The following is a 12230-nucleotide window of genomic DNA, read 5'->3' as shown; positions in this document are numbered from 1 at the left end:
TATTATTGTCTGTATTTTTAGGTAGGCATGTTTTGCTATTCGGACATCTAATCGGACGATATAGAAGTACGATAGAATACGTTTTTAACATTTTAATATGTATACGTTCTGCGTAGGGTATATAGTCCCATGGTACCAGTATATGTAATGTACAGGAACATAAACAATATTGGTTTACTTATGTATATCCAAAATTACTCAAAAAATTCAAAATGCTTTTAATGTGCATTCTTTCCATCGAATTCATAAACCGTAGTCATAAATTGTGTCTTAGTCTTGATTCAATTTGATTAGGTTTGAACTTTGAGTAGGACCTAGTTTTGATCATTCAATTAAACAGTTCCATTCTTCTCCCTCATTTGCATACCATTCCTCAGTTTTCAACCTTATTTAACTGTAGATGTTCTCTAGATTAAGAATGTCATTAGCAAAACATAATAATAATAATTCAGGATTTTTTGAAATGAGATGTTAATATGGTTCGTTTAATTTTCTCTGAATTAATGTTAATGTTATATTAAGAATCAAAGGAAGTAAAGAGGGGTTTTCACCTCAATACCAAACTGCTAGCCTAATTAATTTATAATTATCCCAGGATTTTTCTAATCAAAACTCAAAATAGTTATAAAGAACGAGGAATGAAAATAAAGAAATCGTTGTATATATTAATGAAGTAACACGCGTACATGTTTATACTCATGAACCAAAGAGATACCCTCCTTGCATGAACACACCACAAAGAAAATAAACACCAAAAACAATAAGAAGAAATGGCTGAATTCTATCCCGTCATATTGTAGTAGGTGTGTTAAGAAACTGAATATGTACGTTATATCATTAAAGATTACACGTGAAAGTTTTTATATTTTTCTTTATCCAACAAAAAAGTAAACTACCTTCAATTTCACCATTAATGGACATAATTATAACAATCTTCACTAATCCAAGGTCCAATCTGATGATCGCAAACGCATAAAAATGTTCAAAGCCTAGTCATACTCGTGTTAAATACAACCAGTGAACTGTAACTATAATAATTTCCCTGATACAAAATACAAGTTTTAGGCCTGCATACTACACGAAAAGTTTTCATCAGAGTGATCATGGGCCACTGGCAGGGGCGTCGCTAGACCTTTTTTCAGTGGGGGTCGTAGAGGCCAACGATTACCGACAAAAATGTATGTTCTGTAGTCACTCGGCGGGATAATGTAGATTACATTTAGTTATTTATTGAAGAAAGGAATTGGTTTTGTAATACTACAAACACAATCTTACCTCTCCACCCCCCCCCCCCCATGTCCCACACTCCCAAAGACACGATACTGATTTCCAATGTTCAAAATCGGTCCGTAAATTCACTTGGGCACATTCGCCCAGATGGATGGCCTGAATTCTCTACCGAATGAAAGTATTAGCTATTTCAGTATTTTCTATTAAAGGCCTTTCAACAATATATCATTTCTGAATACACATTCTAAGGCTCAAACCTCATATTTGCTCATTCCTACAATGATCCATATTTGCTCCATGTCAGTTATAATATAGGACGATAGGAAAACGCTATTCATTCAACAAAAAAGTTCACTTATTTCATCATGTTCCAGGTGTTAGGATAAGACCTACCTTGTGAACACAATACGTTGATGGGAAGTAATGGGTAAAATATTTGAATATCTGGGCCCGTTCTCTTTCCAGCTGACAATTTCTTTTTCATCATCATCTCCCTCCTTCCTGCTTTCATCTTCTTCTTCTTCTTCCGTCTTCATCTTCTTATCTTTTTTTCCTTTCTATTTCTCCTTCGTCTTCTTCTTCATCTTCTTCTTCTTCTTCATTTTTCATCTTGATTCTCAATCTTCCTCTACCTCATCTCCTCTTTCTATTCTATCTTCCTAGTCTCCATTAACACCATCGCTCTCGTACTCTCCTTACCTATTAAAGAATGAATTATTATTTGTTCCATAAATATGTAATGTAAATATAAGTTTTAAACTTAAGCAGGCATTATCTCAAGCCTCTTATTTGTGACACTTCAAAAGATTGTTATCTCTATCTCTACCAAATCATCTCTATTTATTGCCGAAAATAATAAATCAAATCAATTACTATTTGGATACCTATGCGATTGCCTAAATGGTTAAAACAGACACCAGTATTGAAAGTAATCTGTTTAGAAACATAAAGGTTTGCGCTCAATCAACGCTCTGATCATGCTTACTTATTGTAAGCCGTTTTCTTTTCAACGTTTTTTCACTCTAACTTCTATAACAATTATGAACTTGTGTTTATTCTCAGAGTTGGATGATTTTGAGATAGGAAAGACAACCCTTTAAAGCCACTCTAATGTGTTTGGAGCCTCAACTTTGCAAAACAATATATTGCTTAATTTCACTTAAATGTAGGTCTTTAAGCCTACATAATTATAAATAATACTTGTCAGGGAAATTGTAGGCAAAAGTTAGATTTTTTAAAGGTTTGCCTTCAACGTGATATATCATCACCACCAATAGGTGGATGGGGGATGTTTCAAATTGGAGAGAATATTACCACTCCTTTCTGTATCCGTTATCAAGAAAAAATTGGAGTTACAAATTCTTGTATTAATAAAGTTCAAAGCCATTTTCATATCTTATTTCTAAACGCGTCGCCTCAAAATATTCTTGTGGCAAGAACCAGGGAGGCCTATCGTGCAGGACCAGGGTCTAAATACATCAATTTGCAAATCCCTTTGCAAAAGGACTGACTTTAATGCCACTTTGCTAAATTAAAATATGTATAGGTTCTTATCAATTGCAATTATTAACTTTAAACAAGCTTGAGAAGTTTGCCATTTTTTTAGTAGTTTATTTTTAGAATTGAATATGTTTCGTTCATTCCGACAAGCATTATGGGCACGAAAAGACAAATTACAGTGAGCCCATTGCGTCGCCCAAATCATGAGGTGATGTGTTTTCCCACCCCCCCCCCAAAAAAAAAAAAGAAGAAAGAAAAGATGTACTATTAAGGAGTTCTTAACCCCTAACCACCCCCTTCCTGTATTGTACCCCATACGGCCAGAATGGAGGGCGGTGTCCCATGTCCAAATGTGAACATTCTGGTTGAAGTTTTTTTCCTTCAAACAGCCATAAACAAACAATATTTTAGATAAAGGGTTTTGAGTTTAGTCCTGAAAGTTGGGAAATGACAAGCCACACTGTCCTACTTGTAGCTACTTGCTCCCTCTACATAGAAAACAAAGCTTAATCGGTGACCATTGGTCCCCCATGATCCTCTTTTTCTTATGTTAATTAAGAGCTGAGTTAAGATAGCCAACCTGTCCAGTGACCTTGCAGTGTGGTCTTATCCCTCCTATAAACGAGTACAGATAATCTTTAAAACTCATTCGCTGTAAATGATAATGATTACTTCATCTGAAAATATCATTTTCATGAAGAGAAATACATGATAAATGGCAAGAACTTTCCCCCAACTCTCTAGATTACTAATTCCATGTAGATTCTTCATGCAACTTACAATTCATGCGTCCATTAATTGAATATAATACCATTTTTTTACCAATGATGTTGTGCTCAGCATTTTTCTTTCGACACGTATTATATTACTACACTTGCATTCTAGACTAAACAACTCGTACATATCTCTTGAATGCGAGAAACATTGTTTCCATGTTTGAGAAGGTGCTTGTGACAAATGACCCGAGGCATAATTATCGCAAGACATAACCACTCCATGGCAGCTCGAACGATTCCGTCTTCAAGAATATGAACTTGCTTTCATAATAATTAAAAAAGTGAATCGGTAACATTGTTGAAGGTTGATGAAAAACGGAATAATTTTTGTATAAAATGTTACTCTTTATATAATCTTCTACTGCATGTACTAACCCTTTAACATGCAAGAAATCCTGATATATTTATGTTTTTCTTTGAAGGCATCACTGTGCAACACCCTCTAATATCAAATACTCCCAACCTCACAATGATAGCATAAACATTAAATTTCACTCAAAAATATCAAAGTCAATCTAAAAATATGTATCGGGCCTTGTGTAGGCCCTAAGCTGGATTTCTAGGGGAATCTTTGAGTGCATGGGGTGGTCCCCCGGAGTTTGGGCGAGAATGCAACCCAGTTTTCGTCTCGAAATTTGTACTTTTACACAGTCAAATTCGCTATTTATTGCTCTCACTAATATTGTACAGTCTATTTCTATCTTTAATCTATATAAAAAATAAAGCATATACATTAAATTTCACTCAAAAATATCAAAGTCATTCTAAAAGCATGTCTCAGGTCTTGTGTAGGCCCTAAGATGGGTTTCTTGGGAAATCTCTGAGTGCATGGAGTGGTCCCCGGGAGTTAGGGGAAGAATGCAACCCAGTTTTCGTCTCGAAATTTGTACTTTTACACGGTCAAATTCGCTATTTATTGCTCTCACTAACATTGTACAGTCTATTTCTATCTTTAATCTATATATAAAGCATATACATTAACTTTCACTCAAAAATATCAAAGTCATTCTAAAAGCATGTCTCAGGTCTTGTGTAGGCCCTAAGATGGATTTCGTGGGGAATCTCTGAGTGCATGGAGTGGTCCCCAGGCGTTTGGGGGAGAATGCAACCCAGTTTTCGTCTCGAAATTTGTACTTTTACACGGTTAAATTCGCTATTTATTGCTCTCACTAACATTGTACAGTCTATTTCTATCTTTAATCTATATATAAAGCATATACATTAAGTTCACTCAAAAATATCAAAGTCATTCTAAAAGCATGTCTCAGGTCTTGTGTAGGCTCAAAGATGGATTTCTTGTGGAATCTCTGAGTGCATTGAGTGGTCCCCAGGAGTTAGGGGGAGAATGCAACCCAGTTTTCGTCTCGAAATTTGTACTTTTACAAAGTCAAATTCGCTTTTTATTGCTCTCACTAATATTGTACAGTCTATTTCTATCTGTAATCCATATATAAAGCATATACATTAAATTTCACTCAAAAATATCAAAGTCAATCTAAAAATATGTATCGGGCCTTGTGTAGGCCCAAAGATGGATTTCTTGGGGAATATCTGAGTGCATTGAGTGGTCCCCCGGAGTTAGGGGAAGAATGCAAACCAGTTTTCGTCTCGAAATTTGTACTTTTACAAAGTCAAATTCGCTTTTTATTGCTCTAACTAACATTGTACAGTCTATTTCTATCTGTAATCTATATAAAAAGCATATACATTAAATTTCACTCAAAAATATCAAAGTCATTCTAAAAGCATGTCTCAGGTCTTGTGTAGGCCCTAAGATGGATTTCGTGGGGAATCTCTGAGTGCATGGAGTGGTCCCCAGGCGTTTGGGGGAGAATGCAACCCAGTTTTCGTCTCGAAATTTGTACTTTTACACGGTTAAATTCGCTATTTATTGCTCTCACTAACATTGTACAGTCTATTTCTATCTTTAATCTATATATAAAGCATATACATTAAGTTCACTCAAAAATATCAAAGTCATTCTAAAAGCATGTCTCAGGTCTTGTGTAGGCTCAAAGATGGATTTCTTGTGGAATCTCTGAGTGCATTGAGTGGTCCCCAGGAGTTAGGGGGAGAATGCAACCCAGTTTTCGTCTCGAAATTTGTACTTTTACAAAGTCAAATTCGCTTTTTATTGCTCTCACTAATATTGTACAGTCTATTTCTATCTGTAATCCATATATAAAGCATATACATTAAATTTCACTCAAAAATATCAAAGTCAATCTAAAAATATGTATCGGGCCTTGTGTAGGCCCAAAGATGGATTTCTAGGGGAATCTTTGAGTGCATGGGGTGGTCCCCCGGAGTTAGGGGAAGAATGCAAACCAGTTTTCGTCTCGAAATTTGTACTTTTACAAAGTCAAATTCGCTTTTTATTGCTCTAACTAACATTGTACAGTCTATTTCTATCTGTAATCTATATAAAAAGCATATACATTAAATTTCACTCAAAAATATCAAAGTCATTCTAAAAGCATGTCTCAGGTCTTGTGTAGGCCCTAAGATGGATTTCTTGGGAAATCTCTGAGTGCATGGAGTGGTCTCCAGGAGTTAGGGGAAGAATGCAACCCAGTTTTCGTCTCGAAATTTGTACTTTTACAAAGTCAAATTCTCTATTTAATGCTCTCACTAATATTGTACAGTCTATTTCTATCTATAATCTATATTTAAAGCATATACATTAAATTCCACTCAAAAATATCAAAGTCATTCTATAATGTTTTAGAGTCTTGTGTAGGCCCGATGCTGTATCTCTTTAGGATCCCGTGAGCGGTCCCCAGGAGTTTGGGGGAGAACGCAACGCATGTTTGGTATCGACCCTGCTGGTAACATTAATATTATAATTAAATGTTATTCATTACAAATTTATTTCCCATGATATGATGAAATTTGTTATTTACATCATTCGGACATCAATTGAAAAGCCACTTTGGGAATACTTCAACAAATGCCGTATCAAAAGGTTTACCATCGCCATGAAAATGAGTTTGTGTTGCAAACCTTTCTTGAAAGAGAGTCTTTTGATGCCTATATAAGAAACTACTGTTAATTGATAAGCCCAAATCCTATCGTGCTGAAATTTAATGATCTGAATCCTAATAAGTATTAAAACATTACTGTTACATTTTTATAAAATTAAACATTGTTTTTATATTTTTTTTAATTGATTCATTATCTATTTTGCTACGCCCTCTATCATTAATTTACTCTTCTAACTATGTATTATTTTGTCAAAGGACCACATATTTAGTTTTAATTTAGTTTTTAAAGTCAACTTGTCTTATATCATGAAGTAGGTCCATGCTTATATGCTCCATCATAATATATTCAATTTATTAGTAGGTCTATAGGTAACTCCAGCGTGACAGAATGGAGACCCAATCCTCACATTGTTATGGATTTACTCTTTATTTTAAAAGATATTGATGTAGGCCTTCAGTTTATTTTACGGAAAGTTTTCCCCTAAAGTGCAGAAACTAAAATTATATGTTTTGAAAACCTATGATATAATGTATTGAGGCAGGGCTCCCCGCATGGAGTGTATTGTGATACTTTTGATTTCACTCTCCTCAAAAGCTCATCTTTGAATTTTCTTTTGTAACTATGCGGGTATTATTTATTATTTGTCAGTGCTTTCTTGGGCCCTATATATAAACAAGCGCGTAGCTAGATTTTTATTTTAGGGGGGGGGGGGCGAATCACTTACAGAATGCGTGAAGCGCCCTCCCGCGCGAAGCGCTGCAGCTTTGAAGTTTCATTAAATTATTAGATAAACTGAAGACGATTCGTTGTACCGATCTCTACTTTTAATCCTTTTCTGAATGTTCAAAAATAATGTTTGATTCATTGTTATGCAGTGGCGTAATGAGCAAAAACTTTTTTTTGGGGAGGGGCAGAACAAAAATTTGCATCACCATCGGACTCTTACATGTTACATGCCTGCAGGCCCCGCGGAACGTTTTTCAAAGTTGGAGGGGGAGGGGCTTAAGTATTTACAACCAGGTAGAGTGGAGCGTACATTGGCGTGGGGTCCAGGGCCCCTAATAGGGTTCAGGGGACAGAGCCCCCGGAAGCTAGGGGATTTAGGCACGTAATAACGGTCATGCTCTTTCCGTCTATGCTCTTTCTTATCTAGCTCTGCATGTTCTTTACATGAAGTTGTGCAGATATATAATTATGTACAGAGCTGTGGAAGATTTAATCTATATTGTGTACGGTCAAAAAGAACAGGCGCAATCCTATAGTGCAACTGTGTTTTGTGCACCTCAGGCGATTGCACTATATTTCTGTTAGAATTTAGTGTCATAATATGTTGCATACGTATTATTATATATTTATTCTATCTCTGGTTTTCCAACAAAAATGGAATTCTTTGATGACATTTCATTCAACAATGTATAGAATTAAAGACTAAATTTATTATTGAGTCATCATTCGTTTACTTTCTAAATGGATGTCAAATTCAGACACTTGACGTAATCAAGGGGTATAATCACTCGGGATGCAAGGGCGTTGACTCGGACCCCAGGAAAGCACTATGTCATTTGTCACGACATCTATTTACATTCCCGACTCTAACCACATGTGTGAAGTCCGTGGTAATCGATTTCCATTTGGTATTTAGAAGCGTAAAGAACAAATTTTGGAAGCGTAAAGATCGAGACCTATATACCGTATTTCTCTTTTTTTTTAAAGAGTGCATGTGTAACTTTGAAAGCTCGACAGTAGCCTACCCATTCAAAACAACAACAAAATGCCTCATAATTATAAAGTCTTCGAGTATATATAGGGGGTGGGGTGGTTCGTCATGGTTCGCGGTTCGTAGGATTGAAATATGAGGGATAGTTATGACAGGGGGTAAGATGGTATACCATGTTCATTTTCTCTCTCTTTCATGTCTTTCTTTTCATTGTTGTTAATTGTTATACCGTTCAACTGGACGGGGAGGCCACACATGCTCTTAATTACCTACACCGCTGGTGCCAGGAGAGAATAGTGTTATAATGGATGATTCTCTACTTTGTTTTGCAAAAACATATACAACAGGGTAAACTACCTTGGTATCTATAAGGTACATAATTATAAACGACACCGGACAGATGTTTCAACAACGGCGATACAGAATAATAACGATTTTATTACAAATTCCATCACTTTCTATAATTTCCTTGTTCGTGTTTATTTAACACTCATTTTTGGTGTGGGAACAATGTAGTAAATGGAAACCAGTTGAATTCCAATTTCCATGCCGGTGTTGAATCAGCATTTTTTATGTGTCCTCTATAAGACTCGGGCTAAGACTCCGAGTTGATGTTTGGTTGTGCAATGTTTGCAACATCAGGGGCCTTCTGTCAATTGACAATTGAACAACGATCTCCAGTAAACCATGATACTGATAATACTTATAGAATGAATATACATTGTAAGCATCTTCTCCATTTTATATATTAGCCCCATATCAAGCGATGCGATTATAGCCTTGCAATGAGAATACACGCTCATACCATAGTAGGTCCATGTTTATACATTAGTGTACGGTGTACCTATACATACTCTTTTCACACTGGTTTTGCTTAACCCCGTACTTTGCTTAGCCCCGTACTATCCTTAACCCCGGACTATTTTTTTGGCTTTTCACACTCGCTGTTTTTAGTCCCGTACTAGCGCCTATTCCGGAATAAGAATATTCCCGCTGTTCTCACTGCATTTCGTTAACCCCGGATATCGTGTATGTTATGATAGGACATACTTCGCATCTGGCCAGCTGCGATACGCTCCATTGCGTAGTACCGGACTATTTTTCGTTTCTGTTCTCATTCGTTTGCTTAGCACCGCAATTGCGGGGTTAGCAGGAGTTAGCACCACAATTGCGGAGTTAGCCCTGCTATTTTGCAGGGTTAGTTAACCCCGTACTATAGGTGGGGTTAGCCAACTTTAGCCCACTTTGGTAAAAGCCAGTGTGAACAGAAAGTGGAATAGGCTTAACCCCGTACTATAGGTGGGGTTAAGACCAAAGTCATTAAAACAAATTCTTGATTGGAGTTGAAGATTTATTAAAATAAACGTAGAATTAATAAATCACGAAGTTCATCTTTTGGGGCTGGGCAACCCAATTGAAGCAAATTAGCAACTCATGTCGGTATCGTAACGGAAAAAAGGTCCCGCTCCAGAGACGCAACTCGGTTTTTATCCCCCCGAACTGACACGCCTTGTCCTCCCAAAAATTGAGGCGTGTCACACAGACGCTTTGCGTAATATCAATCCACCCATAATTAGTTTCCGTATTAAAAGGTCCTATATTTCTTGGCGAATTTACCCCCCCCCCCCCGGATATAAGGCGCTCCGGATGATCCGCATCTCTATTCCTCACATACTTCTTTCACGCACCCACCTGTGTCTCTTACATTCTAATCTTTCAAACAAGAGATGCAAATCACCCGGAGACCCAACAACCCTGGAAATTAATTCAATGAATATAAAAAGGGATAAATGTTGCTATGTCCGTCCACACTAGCGAGCCCACATGCTTCTGGCTATTACACACCTGTAATCCTCACTTCCTCTCTCATACTATTTCGATAGTGTGAACAGACCCGGCAACAAGGAAAAACCCTTCCAATTGCAATACAAATCTATTTCCCAAATTTGCCTAATTAAATTTAAGTCAACTGTGGTGACACGCCCAGCGACACCTAATCCAATCGGCCAAGCCGAAAAAGTAGAGCCAAAATTAAGAGCGCAACGTCTCGGAACAGGTGTTAAAAATAGCATACAAGTATGGCACGCCTTTAGGGAAACAAATAAATATATGCGACACTTTCAAAAAATATATTTCACTCAAATGTATATATTCGACACTTTCAGAAAATATTTGACAAGTTTTATTTGACAAGAATTTTATTCGACATAAATTTCATTCGACACATTGTTCGTCAAAAATTGTATTTGTCAACAAATTTATTCGACAAAAATTTTATTCGACAAAAATTTTATTCGACACAAATTTTATTCGACACAAATTTCATTCGACAAAAATTTTATTCGACAAAAATTTCATTCGACAAAAATTTCATTCGACAAAAATTTCATTCGACAAAAATTTAGTTCGACAAAATCTTATTTGGCACATTTTGTTTTGTTCTACAAAAATATTATTCCAAGGAATTATTTTACTTTTTACCCAACAATAAAGGTATTCAATGAAAAAGATGTATTCAACAAAGGAGCTATTTGGCGTTCCATACATAATGCATGCCACGAAATTTCATTCGACACAAATTTCATTCGACACAAATTTTATTCGACACACATTTTATTCGACACGAATTTTATTCAAACAGAATTATGGTGGCCCTGAAGGGACATCGCGAATAGACTAAATCGTGAAAAATATGCGATAAAATTCACGATATCGTCAATTTTATCGCATATTTTTCACGAAGAAATTCACGAAATTGACGATATCGTGAACTTTATCGTGAACTTTTCACGATGAAATTGACGATATCGTGAATTTTATCGTGAAAAGTTCACGATATCGTCAATTTTATCGTGTACTCTATCGTGTACTCTATCGTGTACTCTCCTGACGGGCGCTTCGTAAACAAAACCAGCCCTAGCTGGGGGAGACAGAGAGAAGGAAAAAAGGGAAAGGGAAAGAGAAGATAAAAGGAAAGAAAGAATAATAAGAAGAAAAGAGGGAAACGGGGGGGGGGGCGAAGGGCTCTTGCCTCCTCCTCACTCCCCCCCCCCCCCCCGCCAAAAAATAAATAAGGAGAGAGAGAAGGGAAAGGGAAAGGGAAAGAAAATATAAAAGGAAAGAAAGAAGAGGAAGAGGGAAAGAGGGAAACGGGGGAAGGGCGAAAGGCTCTTACCTCCCCCCCCCCCCCCGCCAAAAAAATAAATAAGAGAGAGAGAGAGAGAGAGAGAGAAGGGAAAGGGAAAGAAAGAAGAGGAATAAGAGGGAAACAGGGGAAGGGCGAAGGGCTCTTGCCTCCTCCCCCCCCCCCCCGCCAAAAATAAATAAGAGAGAGAAGGGAAAGGGAAAGAAAATATAAAAGGAAAGAAAGAAGAGGAATAAGAAGGAAAGAGGGAAACGGGGAAGGGCGAAGGGCTCTTGCCTCCTCCCTCCCCACCCCCGCCAAACAAATAAATAAGAGATAGAGAGAGAAGGGAAAGGGAAAGGGAAAGAGAAGATAAAAGGAAAGAAAGAAGAGGAAGAAGAAGAAGAAAAGAGGGAAACGGGGGCGAAGGGCTCTTGCATCCCCCGCCCAAAAAATAAATAAGAGAGAGAGAGAGAGAGAGAAGGAAAGGGAAAGAGAATAAAAAAGGAAAGGAAGAAGAATAAGAAGAAAAGAGGGGCTCTTGCCTCCTCCCCCCTCCCGCGCCAACAAATAAATAGGAGAGAGAGAGAGAGATAGAGAGAAGGGAAAGGGAAAGGGAAAGAAAATATAAAAGGAAAGAAAGAAGAGGAAAAAGAATAAGAAAAGAGGGAAACAGGGGCGAAGGGCTCTTGCCTCCTTTCTTTTCTTTCTTTTCCTTTCTTTCCTATTCTCCCTCTTTTTCGTTTTTCTCTTTCTTTCTTCTCTTTCCCTTTCCTTCTCTCTCTCTCTCTCTTATTTATTTTTGGCGGGGGCGGGGGGACGAGGCAAAAGCCCTTTGCCCCCGTTTCCCTCTTTTCTTCTTCTTCCTCTTCTTTCTTTCCTTTTATCTTCTCTTTCC

The sequence above is a fragment of the Strongylocentrotus purpuratus genome, unplaced genomic scaffold (genome assembly GCF_000002235.5).
Source record: "Strongylocentrotus purpuratus isolate Spur 01 unplaced genomic scaffold, Spur_5.0 spur5_scaffold_12, whole genome shotgun sequence".
Taxonomy (NCBI): domain Eukaryota; kingdom Metazoa; phylum Echinodermata; class Echinoidea; order Camarodonta; family Strongylocentrotidae; genus Strongylocentrotus; species Strongylocentrotus purpuratus.
This window is presented reverse-complemented; position numbering follows the sequence as displayed.